At 40.3% G+C, this 17656-nt stretch overlaps 1 protein-coding gene across 5 annotated transcripts in view; it reads left to right on the forward strand.

Moving 5' to 3' along the window:
• LOC148880126 (YTH family protein) overlaps nucleotides 1–17656 on the forward strand; it is a 71257-nt gene that overhangs the window by 18477 nt on the left and 35124 nt on the right. The window lies entirely within an intron of this gene.

Genomic DNA, 17656 nt, shown 5'->3' on the forward strand with positions numbered 1-17656 from the left:
TTCAGACGGAATTGATATGGTGAGTTTAGGCAGCGTCCATTTGCAAATAAAGGGGAATATGATGGACGAAGCCAGTTTAAATACAAAAATTTTGTTTGTAGAAGAGAAGACTGTTGCCATACAAAGCTATTGGAGTCAAGGAGGGGCAAAGGGTTAAGATAGATGCTTATTATGCTGTGCAAACTACACCCTCCATCATCAAGGGAGCTAACTCAAACGAAGCAGTGCTGTTTAGGGCCTAGTACAGGGGAAATATTTTCTTGTGGTTTGTGAAGGTAGGCTGGAAAGGGAGTTACAGGGACAGGGTCCTCCCATGACGAGTTTAGACAGGGATTTTAATCTAACTGAAACCACCCCGTAGCAATGTTCGCCTAAGGGGGATAATGTGACCCCAGGTGTAATTTCCCAATTCCAAGCTCCAATGTAATTTCCCAATTCCAAGCTCCAAAGAGTCCTCCCTCGTCTTTTGGGTATCCAGGTACAAATGTCCATTTGTTTTTTGGTACTGACCTGTGTGTTGAGCCTTTTGTAGATTCTCCTGCATCTCATTTGGAAGGGGGTGATCTAATGGGGAGGTTTAAGTGTCAATGAGATTTTAAAAGAAAACAGTTAGATCTGAAACTAGTCAGGGATTGGGAGAAGGTAGAAAGAATTTGGGAGTTGATTATGACAGACTTTGAGGAGCTTAGGCAAAAGGAAGGATATGTGGAAGAGAATAATGGGAAGGAGGGATGGACTAAGAGGTGGTAGAGGCTGTTATTGAAGAAGTGGGTAAAGGAAAAGAGTCAACCCCAACAATCGATGGGAGTATTTAAAAGGCTGATATTGATGAGAAGGGAGGAATGAAGATGTACAGTAGGAAAGAATGAGAAAAATAATGAGGAAAAAAAGGAAAATAAAAAGAAAAAAAGAATTGAGGTGGAGAGATTAAATTCTGGCATTGAGGGGACCTAGAGTTTAGTGGAAGGGGAGAGAGGAGGAAGATCTCTAGGTAAGGAGAGGAGACTGGTGAGAATAGGGTCTTTAGAAGAGAAGAAAGAGAAGAAAGAGAAGAGTGATAAAGGATCCACTTAGGAGGGAAAAACCAGACATAGTAATGGTGCAAGTGACAAAATTATCTGAAATATATATATATATAGTAATGGGTCAAAAGTTTTTGGAGATCAAGGGGGGTAAGTTGGTCTTCGGCTCTACCATGGGGGGCCTCAGGAGGGATTGTGATGATTTGGAAGAGGTAGAGGAACCTGTGGAGGAACTGATAGGAAGATTCTCGGTCTCTATCAAATTCAAGAATGTGATGGATGGACTTATTTGGGTGTTGACTAATATGTATAACCCCAATTCATATAGAGAGAGAAATGAAATGTGGGAGGAGTTGTTTGCCCATATAGAGAGAGAAACGAAAGTTGGGGTAACCTGGTTTCAACTTTCAAGAGCCTTCCTAGGGTCACTTCGGACTATTCTAAGATAGGAGCAGAGTCCTTTTTAGCGGCCCCAAACCCTTCATATTTGAAAACATGTGGTTAACACATTCTGAGTTTGAGATTAAAGTGAAGGAATGGTGGAATAAGAAACTGCAGAGGTTGAGATTCAAATTGAAGGAGTGGAATAGAGAGCATTTTGGTAGAGTAGAAGAACAAAAGTTGAACCTAATCACTCAAATTGAAGAGCTGGATGAGAAGGAATCCCGAGAGTTGATGAACGAAAAATTTTGTAGCCAAACTAGAAGTGGAAGGGGAGTTAGTTAGGAGGAAATAGCTAGCACTTTTGTCAATAACTTCAAATCCTTCTATGGAAGACCTTTGAATGAGATAGAGAGATTACCTCTGGAAGGGTTGGAGTGGCCATTTTTGGGAGAGGAAAAAGCTTGCTAGTTTGAAAGAAGCTTTAAAGAAGTTGAGTTTAAAAGGGCAGTCTTTTTTGAGGGATAGATCTAAGGCACCGGGCCCAGACAGGTTTACAATGGCTTTCTATAAAGACTATTGGGATATACTAAAAAATGATTTATGTGAGGTGTTTAAAGAATTTGCAAAAAACAACATAGTGAACCCGAGAGTCGATGCCACTTTCTTGGCCTAAGGACCTTAGGCCAATTATCTTGGTAACTAGTATTTACAAAATCTTATCTAAGGTTCTATCCTCAGGAATTAAAGAAGTGATGCCTTCTTTAATAACCCAAGCCCAAAGAGCCTTTGTACAAGGGATACAAATTATAGACCAGATCTTGATAGCTAATGAGTGTCTTGAGGAAATGAGAAGATCTAAAAAGAAAGGTTTCGTTTGTATGTTCCATCTGGAAAAAGGCCTACGATTTGGTGGACTAGTAGTTCCTTTCACAAGTTTTGAGAAACTGTGGGTTTGGGGATAAGTGGTGTAAGTGGATCGATGGTTGTGTCAGCTCTTGTCATCTCTCTATCTTGGTTAATGGAGTGATTAAAGATTTCTTTCCAGCTTGTATGGGAGTAAAGCAAGGGGATCCTTTCTCACCATTTCTATTCACCATAATAGCTGATGTCCTCAGTAGAATGATCTCAAAGACTGAAAGGGAGACTACAGTAAGTGGGTGGGGAATAGGCAGGGATGGAGTTTCTGTTACCCATCTTCAATTTGCAGATCATATACTAATTCTCTACGAAGGGGGTGATCTTGAGAAGGTGAGAAATATAAAATTATTGATGAAAAGATTTGAAAGGATTACCAATCCAAGAATCCAAGAATCAATCTTGAAAAAAAGTAGTGTAGCAAGTGTAAATTTGGAAAGTGGAGAGGTGGAGGCTATAGTAGAATGTTTAGAATGTTCTATCTCTACTTGGCCTATGACCTACCTGGGACTTCCATTAGGGGTAAACCACAAACCCTAGGGAGAGTAGATTTTGGTGCCCGGTTATTGAGAAGTTTGAAAAGAGATTGGCTTTGTGGAAGAAGAATTACATTTCGTTGGGGGGTAGAATAGATCCACCCTTGCTAATTTACCAAGCTACTTTCTGTCTATCTTCAGGATCCCATATTCCCATCTTGGGAAGCTAAGAAACTGGAGAAATTGATGAGGGATTTCTTGTGGGAATTGAGGGAGAGTTGGGACTTGGAAACATTTAATAAAGTGGAAAGTGGTGTGTAGGAGTAAAGAGGAGGGAGGTTTGGGAATAGGGAATATACTGAAAAAAACACAGCTATATTTGGAAAGTGGTTGTGGAGGTGGCCACTAGAGAGAGACAGATTGTGGCACAAGGTGATAGGAAGTATTCATTGGTCACTCAGAGAACGGATGGGATGCAGGAGTATCTCAGTGGGCAACTTTGGCATCACCTTGAAAGGCAATCCACAATGTTCTCCCTCAGATTTGTAACTTTATTCGGTATGGTGTATGTGGTGGTAATTCAGTCCTTTTTTGGGAGGATACCTGGGTTGGAGTGGCTCCCTTGAAGGAACTCTTCCCATCCTTGTTCACTGTTTCTTAGTACAAAAAAGATCTTGTGTCAAAATTCTTTTACCCTTTGGATTCTCCTTTGGCATCAATTTGGGATTTTGGTTTCCATAGAGGGTTAAGGGATCAAGGTTTAAAATGTCGATGTTGATGGAAATGTCGCTTACCAAAATATAGGACATATGTCAGAAATGTCGGAAATATTGAGGGGAAATATTGTAAAAATTAGAGACATTGTGGAAATATTATGAAATATGTGGAAATATGCAATGATATTTTGTAAAATGATAAAAGAAGCATTAATACATATTTCTAGACTATTATCTTATTCCCAACCATTATATAAAGCTAAGAAACTAAGATCAATAACAAATTAGTAAATGACGATTTGCTGATTTATTATGCATTTTGATGTTTTTACAAGGCTGTCCGATATTTTCTTTTCTTATTTTTAATTCTGATTTGTTATAAATTCTAATATATTTATTTCACACTAGTAAATAGAAATACATTTATTCTGATTTTTTAAATATTGAAGTTATAATACATTATGTTTTATTATAAATTTAATAAACTGATTCTTCTTTTTGTGGTATTAAGATTATGATAAATTCTGATTTCTTATAAAACTTAATGAATCTATTATGATTTTTAATACTAAATTTATAATAAATTATGATTTAGTATAAAATCTAATAAATTTATTCTGATTTTCTATATTAAATTTAGAATATGATTTATTATGAAATTTAATAAACATTTTCTGATTTTAATAAATATTTTAAAAATACTAACTAGTTAATGTTTTATTACTTGAAAAATGCTTTATGTTTTATATTATAAACTAATTAATTTATTCTTTTGTTTTTATTTTTGTTTATTCTTTTTTATAAAAATTTAATTTGAAATATTAAATAGAAATTATTAATGGAATAATTTATATTAATATAATATACTAATATATTATATTATTAATGTACATTAGTCGACATCATGTTGACATAATAGGAAAAACTGTCTTTTTTTTTTGGTTATTTGGACCGATTTGGTCGACATTTCCGAAATATAGGAAATGTTGACTGAAATAATGTAATTTTTGTATTACCATCCATTTTTATGTCGATGAGCCTTGACATCGACATATGTCGGGCGACATTAGCACAGTTATTTAAAAGGCACGCCTAGGCGCACAGGTGAGGCACATTTTAGGGTAGGTGCCTCGCCCAGGTCCTAGGCGCAACCCATTCAAAAGGCGCACCAGCCCTAGGCGTGCGCCTAGTGCGCCTTAGCCCAGGCATGCACCTTTTGAAAACTTGCCACCTTTTCCATTCATTCATCCTAATAAAATATCTTCTTAAAAGCAATTAAAACTATAAAATTATTATTTTTTGTGTGAAAACTAAGAATTTAAGACCCTAACATGGACTTGTTAGGGCTTGCCTCGAGGGGCGTGGCACAAAGGTGGCTCGTAGAATTAGGAATGTAATGTCACATTAGCTACTTGATGCAATTGAGAAAAAAAAGAGATTGTGGGTTTTATATTCTTGAAAATGTTTTATATGTTTGATTTCATTTTTAAATTCTCATTTGAATATGCTTTACATATTATATAGTTTTTTAAAACATTTATTTTAAAGCTTAAGTTTATATTTTTATTAATATTATGTTTTATAATTTTTTGATTTTTTTTTGCATTTTTTTTGAATTTTTATCTTTTGTTTTTTAAATCATGCGCCTTGCCTTGCGGTACTAAACTTACAGAATAACAACCTTTTAACACTCCCCCTCAAGTTGGGACATAGATGTCAATCATGCCCAACTTGTCACATAAATCATAATGTTGCAAGTGATGTAACCCTTTTGTGAAGATGTTTGCAAGTTGGTCTTCAGAACTGACATAGGGAGTACACACTTCCCCTGTGACAACCTTTTCTCTGATAAAATGTTTGTCAACTTTGATATGCTTAGTTCTATCATGCAGCATAGGATTAGCAGCGATGTTTATGGCTGCTTTGTTATCACAGTTTAGAGTCGTGGGTCCATCAACTAGAAAGCCCAACTCACTCAACAATTTTTTAGTCACATAATTTCAGGCACTCCATGAGACATTGCCCGATATTCAGCTTCAACACTAGACCTAGCTACTACATTTTGCTTTTCGCTTCTCCAGGTAACTAGGTTCCCTCCTACAAAGGTACAATAGCCACTGGTTGACTTCCTGTCATTTAATGATCTTGCCCAATCTGCGTTGGTATACACTTCAACTTTCAAATGCCAGTGCTTTTGAAACAACAAGCCTGCACCTGGGAACTTCTTAAGATATCTGAGAACTCTTTCTACTTCTTCAAGGTGGGTAGTCTTAGGGGCATGCATGAATTGGCTAGGAACACCCACTGCATAAGCAATGTCTGGTCGAGTCATTGAAAGATATAACAATCTTCCTACAAGTCTCTGAAACTGTTTTACATCCTTGATGGGTTCACCTTGACAGTCACCTAATTTGTGGTTAGGATCTATAGGGGAATCAACCGGCTTCACTTCCAATTTTCCTGTATCCTAGAGTAGATCTAGGACATACTTTCTTTTGTGAGCGGGCCACTTCAATCCCAAGGAAGTACCTTAGAGGACCTAGATCCTTCACTTTAAAATGGGTAGCAAGAAAACTCTTTAACTTTTGAATTTCATTATAGGACATACTATTAGTGCTGCAATTTTTCCTTCCCCCTCTTTTCATAAACAATGTGTATCAGATTGACACTACTGGTATCCTTTTTGCTGAACTACTAAATGGAACCTGTTGAACCAGGTTCTCGATGATTTTTTCAGGCCATATAATGATTTTTTTAGCCTGCATACTTTCTATTCATTACCTTGAGCCCGGAAACCAGGGGGTTGTACCATGTATACTTCCTCTTCAAGGTCACTATTTAGAAAGGCATTTTTGATGTCAAGTTGATGAAGGTCCCAATCAAGATTAGCAGCTAAGGAGAAAAGGAGTCTAATGGAGTTCATCTTAGCAACAGGTGCAAAGGTTTATCCATAATCCACTCCATACATTTGTGTAAACCCCTTTGCCACTAAACGAGCTTTATACTACTACACCGTTCCATTAGCCCTATGTTTTACTGTGAAAACCCATTTACATCCAACTAGTTCCTTCCCCTAGGAAGATCTACTAGTTCCCATGTGCCATTTTTATGTAAAGCATTGATCTCTTCTTTCATAGCATCTGTCCATTCGGGCATCAAAAGAGTTTCTACCACATTATTAGGAATGGGAACACTGTTAATGGAAGAGAGAAAGGCCCGAAAGGAATGTGAAATGTTCTCACAGGAAACAAAGTGGGGAAATGGGTGTTTAGTGGTGCAAGACCCAACACCTTTCCGGTGAGCAATAGGAAGGTTAAGGTCATCAGCAATAGAGGTATCAATGGCAATAGGTGTTAGATAGTTTTGTATGCCCTTAGCTTCAATCAAAATTGATGTACTTTATGAGTTTATTGTAAATTAATAAAAGTGCATATTTGATTCATGTTCCCTTGGTATGTTTCTGTGTAATACCCTTAAACTGGACACTTATTGAGACTCGTGTTAGTTTAGAATGTTCACAGCCAGTGGATTGGTCTGGGGAGACCTATCCTGACAAGGCTGACAATGTGGTGCCACCAAGTCGGTTGGGGTGGCTTGTCTCAGCTACCGGGGTGAGACCCTAGGCACATACAGTGTGGGATTAATTGAATCTTTGAACTGGACCAAATTTCCAGTATTGCCTTGAACCTTGGAGATTGATGGGCAAAACTGGAAAGTTACACCCGACCCCTAGACTCGATTATGATACTGCACTAGGTGTCGGATCGGGCTGTCTTTGATGTACCAATCAGTGAGATCCTTAGCGGGGGTCAAAACCTGGGTATGTTGGGACAATCCGAGAATTCATCTGAGTGGGTGATCATAGTGACAGGATCAGCCCCTTTGTCGGACAAAGGTAATGATCGGGGATGCGCTCTCACTGTTGGAAACCAAGACTGCCGGCAGCCGATTTCAACCGTTGAGATTTGTTTTGCAAAGTATATTTTATATGAGATATAAAAGTATATATATCATGGTTTCTAAAATGTTTGCAAAAGGTTTTAATTCCCGGGATCCATATAAGTGGAGAGTGCAACACTGTTCCTTGCAGCCGAGGGAGAGGTCCTCTCTTGTCGGGCAGTGTATGATCATTAAGGGCTGAGAGGTTAAGTGTAAGAGCATTGAGGATAATACCTGATGGGCTAATCTTGCATCTGCCCACAGTCCCTGGGTGTTACAAGGTGGCTTGGCCCAGGGACCACTTAGGGTAAGTGTTGGGCCCATAGAGCCCATTCGATGGGTTTCAGGGGGTTCACTGTCTTTAACAGTGTATTCGACCAGGCCTTGTAACAAAGGCTGGGCTGAACCCATATGGCTGATGTGTAGATCAATGCTTGGGTCCCACGCCATACAAGGAAGCCCAACTGGGCAGCAGTTAGGAAGGTTAAGTGAGCACATAAGCTAAATGGGCCTAAAGCCCATTTCGAACTGGGCTATTTATTTAGTTAATTAAAGGGGCGAATTCTGAGATGGATTAGCAGATAGGATAGGGTCTTAATCCTATCCACTCAGAGAGTCCAGATCTGAATGTGATTCAGATCTAGAAACCTCCTAATGGGATTAGGATAAAGCTGATCTAATCTGCCGATAAGATAAGTGTTTATCCTTATCACTAGAAGAGAAGGCTGATCCAAATATGATTTGGATAAGCACTTCCTAATGGGATTAGGAGCTGATCTTTTAAGTTAACAAAAGAAGAAAGGGGGCGGCAGCCTTTAGAGAGATCAAGAAACACATAAGATCTTCTTTAGTGCTGAAATCAAGAAGAGAGAATTCTACACCCTGCGAATACTCTCTTGCCGCCTCACTGCTCTTGTCGCCCTGTTTGCCAGTTCGATCTCCAGCTGTGGGAGAAGTCAAGATTGGATCTTGACATCAGTTCTTTGAGAAAGGATTGTAAAGGAAGCTGTGCTCACGTACCATTCTACTGATTCTTGCGAAGGACAGAGTTCTTGGGAAGAACACTGCTGATTCTGCTCCATCCTGCACTGCGCCATCTTCAGTGGGAGCAGTCTTTGGATCCTTCCTTGGGCGTGAACACCTTCGTTGGGAGATATTACTTCTCCGTATCAGGTATTATTCTCTCCCATTCCTTTGGGTTCAGATCTGGTTTAGTTTAAGGTTCAAGATTTATCCTTGAAAATATGATTTTCTAAATAGGGAATGTGATTCCCAGTTGAAGGGAGAGAAATTTTTTTTGAAATTCGTCCCTTATTCCGCAATCTTTGGGCGTCCATGTGATGGATCTCTCATCCTTTCAATAGGGTTAGGAGCATCAATGGGAACCAAGGTACCTGGTTGGGTGGGATTCACCCCCGATGAGTTTAATGGCATTGGTGGTATAACTTCTAGATGCTCCACAGCTCTTGGACTTGGTTGGCATTTGTGACGTTGAAAGAAAACACGAAAGGGACGAGGATCAGGAAGAGGAGGGAGTTGAACAGGGAGATGAACCATTTTTTTCTCATTCCTACACTCCCCCTAAGGAAAAACAGGGAAGAAAGGCTCATTCTCAAAGAAAGAGACATCCATGGAAACATAATACCTCCAAGAGATGGGATCAAAGCACCGGTATCCCTTTTGAGTGATGGAGTGCCCCAAGAAGGCGCAAGGATTAACACGAGGGTCTAATTTTCCACAGGTGGGTGCCAAATTTTGAACAAAACAACGACAACCAAACACACGAGGAGGAATGGAAAGAAGAGGAGCCTTAGGAAAAAGAAGCTGATGTGGGGCTTTGCACTCTAACTAACGAAAGGGCATACGGTTGATGAGATAGGAGGTACAAAGGACATCCTCAAGCCAAAAACGTTTCGGGACATTCATATGAATGAGTAACCTCCTGGCCACTTCAAGAAGGTGTTGGTTCTTTCTTTCAACAATATCATTTTTTTGTGGTGTTCGGGCACATGAGCTACGGTGAAGTGATCCACGCGAAGCAAAAAACTCCATAAGATCATTATGAAAATACTCTTTGGCATTATTGGATTGGAAAATTTGGATTTCAGTTGGAAATTGGGTGAAGATCATTTGGTGAAAATCTTGGATAATTTTTGGAACTTCATCTCTATTTCGCATTGGATATACCCATGTGTATCTAGAGTAATCATCAATAAAGGTAATAAAATACTTGTAGCCACTCTCGACGGTAAAGTAACAAGGCCCCAAACTTCAGAATGAACAATATGGAAAGGAAATTCAGATTTATTATTCTTTGATGAAAAATGAGTTTTACAATGTTTACTCAATTGACAAGTTTGACATGTAAACTCTGACACTGACACTGACTTAAATAACTTTGGAAACACCAAATTTAGACTCAAAAGACAAATGACCAAGATGACTATGCCGTAAATAGACCTGACTAGTACTAGATTGACTCTTAGACTCTGTGACTGTAAGACCAGCCTTATTCTCCACATGTAGAGTTCATCCACCATACATCCTCTACTAATTGTTTTCCCTGAGGCCAAAACCTGGATCTCACAATAAGAAGGGAAAAAGGTCACTGAGCAGTTTAAAGAATTAGTGATACTACTAACAAAGAACAAATTAATAGGGAATTTTGGAACATGCAAAACATTAGTCAGGGTGTGGCCAAAGGGAAGAGAAATGGTTCATTGACCAGCTATGGTAGAGTATGAACCATCAGCTAGTCTCACCTTGTCTCTTCCAGAGAGGAGGTGGTAGGTCTGGAAATAAATGGTGTGGCCAAAGGGAAGAGAAATGGTTCCTTGACTAGCTATGGTAGAGTATGAACCATCAACTAGTCTCACCTTGTCTCTTCCAGAGAGGAGGTGGTAGGTCTGGAAATAAATGGACTTACCAATCATATGTTCTGATGCTCCAAAATCAATTATCCAAGGAGAGTCAGGGGAATAAGACAATACATGGAAAGCTGTGGCAGAGTTACTTGATGTAGACACAAATGAAGTTGAGGGAGGAGAAGAATCCATATGACGACTTGCTCTACCATAGAGTTCTAAATGGTTGCGGAAGGAATTAATAATATGGTGAACTTCCTTGGACCTTGCTGTCCTGACTTCTTATTTAGATCTGAACCTTGCTGCTTACTCAATTTTTGGGCCTATTTGGGTTTTCCGTGAAGATCCTAGCATGTTTCACGGGTGTGTCGGGGTTTCTAGCAATGGGTGCACCATAGTTTGTCTTTTCCCTCCACCCTTTTTTGAAAGTCTCCCTTCTTAAAAGGATTTCCCCCACCTGTAGTAACATTCCCTTTTGTTGCCAATACAATTGCATCCCCTCCAGAACTGTTCATTAACTTTCTTCTTCTTTCTTCCGACTGTACTAATGCATAAACCTCCTAGACAGATGGAAGATCCTTGCTGCCTAGGATTTGGACTCTGATGTATTCATATACTGGGTTCAAGCCATGGAGAAATGCAAACACTCTTTGTTGGGAAACAAGTTTCTTGTACGCTTTTGCATCTTCATCACACTTCCAGTCTACACTCTGTTAGTGATTTAACTCCTTCCAGACGGAGGTCAAGTTTGAGTAGTACACTGAAAGATTCCTCTCCCCCTGTTTATAAGTGGATGATTCTGCCTGTAGCTGATAGGTTTTTGCATAGTGACGCAGTTCAGAATAGGTCGATTTTGCCTGTTTCCAAATCTCATAAGCCGTTTCAGCCCACATAAAGTTCCTTCTCACCTGAGGTTGGGTAAACACTAATGGCAGGACATAACCATTCTGTTTTCCTGGTTCCATCTGTCATACTCAGCACTCCCGGAATTAGGTTCTTTAATTCTCCCATTTATATACCCTATCTTTCCCCTTGCAGTAATGTATAATTTGATCCCCCTTGACCATTCTAAATAATTTAAGCCTGTTAGTATAGGGGTATTTCTGTCTTTATACTTATGTTGAGGTTGCTGATCTGTAATATTATATTAGAACTAGTGTCCCTCACTTAAATAAGGGCACATGTGTCTTTTCCATTATATTAATAGTATAAAAACATGTTTGGCCGAATGGGAGAGTAACTTTTCCCTAATTCGAACCAGACTTTTCTTCTCTCTTTACCTCTTTCTTCTTGACTGTTATCAGACTAACAGAACTCAAAGGCAGGCCGGATTATAACATGGTATCAGAGTTCAACTAAGCAACTCGGATCTGCCCAGATTTTTGTTCTCTACGCACTCAATCTAGGGTTTTCCCTTGATTTCTCTGCCATCGATTGGAGATAAGGGGAAGGGCTGAAAAGGAGTGGTCGCCTTCTTCCCTTGGAGGTTTCTATGCCTCCAGTTGTGACTTGTGTGGTCGGTTGCTATGGTTTCTAAGAAGCCCTCCCCTAATCGATGAAGAGAAGAGGGCTGATTCGTGTGGTGCAGTGGGTGTCTTGTGTGGACTGATTTTTTTCTCGTGTGATTTGTCTTTCAAGTGATGAGGTAAGAGATTTCTGTGCATATTTTCTGTTATGAATCAAATAGGAATTATGTTTCAGATCGTATGATGAAATTTCAAACTGTAGTGTGCTAGGTTTTATGCTGTTTTTTTTTTTGTGTGATTCGAAGGAGTGGTGCTCATATAGTGGTGAGATTTCAGGTAGTCGTAGGGTAGGGTTTGTGGTGTAAAGAGTACAATCTTCAGCAATAACAAGTGCTGAAACCAGTGTGATTGGTGTGATCAAACAGTGTGCAATGTGCTGAATTCAGTGATAACAGAATTCAGCAATAGGAGATAACAGTGATAGCAAATCTAATGTGATGATACCTACTGACTACCTAAATGTTCAAATGACCTCCATTAAACTGAATGGAGAGAATTATGTACCTTGGGCTAAATCTGTAGAAGTTTTTCTGAAGGCAAAGAAGAAGGTGAAACACATAAGGGAGGAGAAACCCTTCACTGATTCTCATGAATATGAAGACTGGGAACAAGAGGATGCACAGATTATCACGTGGTTATGGAATAGTATGGAACACAAGATTAGTGTAAATTTCATGTTTCTTGACACTGCCAAAGATGTGTGAGACCATGCTAAGATGTTGCATTTTAGTCAAGACAATACAACCAAAGTATATCAGTTGTATCAGGAATACTTTAATCTACAACAGGGCAATCAGAGTCTTGAGGAGTACTATGCTAATATGAGAAACATCCGTAATGAGTTGAATGTTTATCACCCCCTCACTTCTGATGTCAAAATTCAGCAACAACAGAGAGAACAACTTGACGTGACTCGATTTTTGGTGGGGCTGAAATCTAAGTATGAACCAGTACGGGCTCAGATACTAGGAGGGTCAGTTCTCCCTTCTTTAGAAGAGGTATTTGCTCGACTTCGGAGGGCTTCTATTGGATCTACTGAGAACTCTAATATCTTAGATAGATCAGCCTTTGTAGTGTCAAGGGGCTGTGGTGTTAGAGGTGGAGCTCAAGGAGCTTAGTTTGGCCGTGGTGGTAGCAGTGGTCCGGTTTATGGCTGGAGTGGTGGTGGTGGACTTACATATAACCGTGGTGGTGGTCGTACTAGAGGTAGAGATTCAGGTGGAGCCTGTGTTGGAGGACGTGGCTCAGGTCCGAGGAGGTGTACTCATTGTGGTATGGATGGACATACCATTAATTATTGCTATGACTTGCATGGTCCACCCTCAACCTGGGCCAATCATGCCATGACTAGTGACACCAGTTCTAAATTTAGACAAGAGAATCGTTCAGCTGATCAGATGCCTCTTACATTCATAGATGGTTCCGGGAAGGAGATGGTGAGTGTTCCACGTGATGAGTATGAAATGTTTGTCCAATCCACATCTCAACAGAACATGGCTACTTTCGCACTCAGGTATGGCTTGTTTGGCATCCACACCCAATCCCTGGATTATTGACTCTGGAGCCTTTGATCACATGACTGGAACTCCAAGTGTGTTTTCTTCCCTCTCTCATTGTTCAACATCACAATCTGTTACCCTTGCTAATGGTTCCACATCCTCCATTTGTGGTGTTGGTAATGTTGACCTGGACTCTGTATCCCTATCCTCAGTTTTGTATGTCCCTAAATTTTCGTTTAACCTTATGTCTGTTAGTAAGCTGACCAAGTCACTTAATTGTTCCATTACCTTTTACCCTTCTATGTGTGTTTTTCAGGATCTCAAGACGGGGATGAAGATTGGTGGAGGGCATGAAGCTGGTGGATTGTATTATCTTGACGGTGGTGGAAGAACATCAATAGCTCTCCAGTCATCTCTCTCTCCTCTCCAATGGCACTGTCGATTTGGTCATCATTCGCTGAAAATTTTGAAATCTTTGGTTCCTTTGTTGAGTCAACTTTCTGTTTTAGATTGTGAGTCGTGTCAGTTTGGGAAACACCATCGTGTTCCCTTTAGTTCTAGGGTTGATAACCGTGTGTCGAGTCATTTTTCTTTGATTCACTCGGATGTTTAGGGTCCTTATAAAGTGATGTCATACAATGGATATAGATATTTTGTCATTTTTGTTGATGATTTTTCAAGGATGATGTGACACTATTTAATGAAAGAAAGAAGTGAATTGTTTACCATCTTCCAGAAATTCTATGCTGAGATTCGCAATCAATTTGGTGCACATTAAAATTTTTCGTTCTGATAATGGTCGTGAATATTTATCTTCATCATTTCAAGAATACTTGGACCAACATGGCTTTATACGTTATACCTCATGTACCTACACCCCACAACAAAATGGGGTGGCTGAGAGAAAGAATCGTCATCTCTTGGAAACAACACGATCCCTCATGCATCACATGAATGTTCCCAAACCCTTTTGGAGTGATGCGGTGCTTATTTCTTGCTTCTTGATTAATCGGATGCCCACGTCTATCCTTGATGGTCATTCCCCATTTACTACCTTGTTTCCCACCTTGTCTTCGTTTCCTCTTTCTCCCCGGGTATTTGGGTGTGTCCGCTTCGTCCATAATCTGGGCCTGGGAACGACAAGTTAGATGCACGATCCCTTAAGTGCATCTTCCTTGGCTATTCTCAGACCCAGAAAGGGTATAAGTGTTACCATCCTCGTTCTCAACGTTCCTTTGTGTGTGCTGATGTTACCTTCTTTGAGTCTACTTCGTTTTTCTTGGGGTCTGGTGATGCTTCTCCCTCCTCATCACCTCCCCTTCTTCCACTTCCAGTTGCCGATTTTGTTCCCCTTGTTCCAGCTGTGACCAAGGCCTTGCCTCCAGTGCCACTACTTGTTGAACGCCCACCTATCCGTCAAGTGTATACACATCACCCACGTGTACCGATTGCTACTCCTTCAGCTCCATCACCGTCGACAGATCTGGCAGTTGTCTCCACACCAGCTTCGAACCCAATATCTGATCTTGATCTTCCCATTGCCTTGCGGAAAGGTAAACGCACTTGCACCCTTCATCCTATTTCTAATCATGTTTCACTCACTCACCTTTTCGCCTCCCATCGCCAGTTTATATCTTTATTATCCTCAGTTGTTGTTCCTAAGGATGTCCAGGAAGCCCTTGCCTCTCCAGGGTGGTGCCGTGCAATGGAAGAAGAGCTCTCAACTCTACTTCATAATCATACTTGGGACCTCACCGCTCTTCCTCCTGGGAAGCAGGCTGTCAATTGTAAGAGGGTTTATACTGTTAAGTACTTGCTTGATGGTAGTGTTGAGCACCTGAAAGCTCGATTGGTTGCAAAAGGGTACTCCCAAATCTATGGTATTGACTACACAGAGATCTTCTCCCCAGTTGCTAAGATAGGGTCGGTTCGTGTTGTGATCTCTCTTGCAGCTATGTATGATTGACCCCTATATCAGCTTGATATCAAAAATGTCTTTTTGCTTGGTGATTTGCTCGAGGAGGTCTACATGTAGCAACCACCAGGGTTTGTTACTCAGGGGGGGATTGTAAGGTATGTAGACTAAAGAAGGCTATATATGGGTTTAAACAGTCTCCTCGAGCATGGTTTGGTAGGTTCAGTGAGGTGGTAAAGAAATTTGGTATGAATCAGTGCCAAGTTGACTCTCCGGTAGGAAAAATACTATTGGTGGTGTATGTAGATGATATTGTTATTACCGGGAATGATAAAATGGGCATTGACAAGTTGAAGACTTTTCTACAGGAACATTTTCAAACAAAGGACCTTGGTAAATTGAAATATTTCTTGGGGATAGAAGTAGCAAGGTCTAGGCACGGTATTAATTTGTGTCGGAGGAAATATGTGCTTGATTCATTGGAGGAAACAGGTTTGTTAGGTGCTAAACCAGCTGAAACACCTATGGAAACAAATACTAAGCTGAGCAGTGATATGGGTGAAGTGTTTGAAGACCCTGGCAGATACCGACGACTTGTAGGTAAACTAAACTACCTAACCATTACTCGGCCAGATATTTCATTTGCGGTTAGTGTGGTAAGCTAGTTCATGCAGAAACCTCTGGTTCCTCATTGGAATGTGGTTCTAAGAATTGTGAGGTATTTAAAAGGGGCCCTTGGTCGTGGTTTGATATACAAAAGTGGTGGAACACTTGAAATAAAAGGGTATATTGATGCTGACTGGGCTGGTTCTATGTCTGATAGGCGGTCTACCACAAGTTATTGCACTTTTTTGGGGGGTAATCTGGTGACATGGAAAAGTAAGAAGCAGACAGTCTAGGCAAGAAGCAGTGCAAAGGCAGAATATAGAGCTATGGCACATACTGCTTGTGAATTAGTGTGGTTGAGGAACCTTCTACAGGAGATAGGATACAACATTAGTACTCCAATGAAGCTCTATTGTGACAATCAGGCTGCAGTTCATATTTCTTCTAATCCGGTGTTTCATGAAAGAACCAAGCACATAAAGGTTGATTGTCACTTTGTGAGAGAGAAGGTGTTGGGTAGAGTGATAGACACTGCATATGTTAATACAAGAAACCAGTGGGTAGATTTATTTACAAAAGGGTTGAGTCGGGGAAGAGTGGACTACGTATGTAACAAACTGGGATCATATGATATATACTCACCAGCTTGAGGGGGAGTGTTAGTGTAGGGGTATTTCTGTCTTTATACTTGTGTTGAGGTTACTGATTTGTAATATTATATTAGAACTAACAGGTGATCACTGGCTTACAATAAATCAGGTATGGCTGCTGTCGCAGCATATACAGGTCCTCTCTTGACCTACAAATCAAGTTTGGCTGCTGTCGCAGCATATACAGGTCATCCCCTGACCTACAAATCCATCAGAAGGATGCTGTCGCAGCATATAAAGGTCATCACCGACCTACAATCCATCACAGGGATCTGCCGATCCCACAAAAAAGGAAAGGATGAGGTGCTGATCACCTCACTTCAACCAACTGAACCTATTACAGGTTTTGTCCTGGCACACGACCAGAAAAAAATAAAAAGGAGGAAGGGAGAGAGGGTACTTCAGTCCAATGCAGGAAAGAAATCTGGATCTTCAATAAACCACACTGTAGCTGGTGAAGGAAGAAGACATAAAAGAGGTTTGCTCAATCTCTCCTTTCAGATCTGACAGTCCCACTTTGATACCATGCTGTCCAGAAGAGAAGAAGAAAGGAAGAGAGTAGAGGAGAGAAGAGAGAAAAGAGATTGAGTCCCAAAAGAGCTGCTGGTAGTGCCAGCTTTTTAATTTTTTATACTAGGGCGACACAACATAAAATAAAAGGTGGAAAATACCAAAGTACCCCTGCGGTACTAAACTTACAGAATAACAACCTTTTAACAGCAATCACTTCCCCCATTGTGGATGCTTTAGAATCAAATACCCAGTTCTTTCTTTCCAAATGAACCAGCATAAATCAAAAGGAAGCAAATTACAAACGATTTTCTGTCTTGCACTGAAATTGGACACCTTCCACAAAGAAATCAACCTTGGTAGGTCCTTTGGGATTATTCATTGATGCTTAGTTAAGTGTTTGACTGGTCCCTCCATGTTGCCAGACGAGCTGCACTGATTCTCAACATTTGGAACTTCATTGTTGTGAAAGGTTTGCGTTCCCCCTTGGGGGATGGATAGATTTTACTGTGGTTGCTTTGGAATCGAGTACCAAAAGCAAAGGAAGCAAGTTCCAAAGTATTTTACTGTGGATGCTTTAGAATCGAATATCCTGATTATCTGTTAATGCTCGGTTAAGTGTTCAATTGGTTCC

Source organism: Nelumbo lutea, chromosome 1 (assembly GCF_056320005.1).
Source record: "Nelumbo lutea isolate HS-2025 chromosome 1, American lotus-T2T, whole genome shotgun sequence".
NCBI lineage: Eukaryota > Viridiplantae > Streptophyta > Magnoliopsida > Proteales > Nelumbonaceae > Nelumbo > Nelumbo lutea.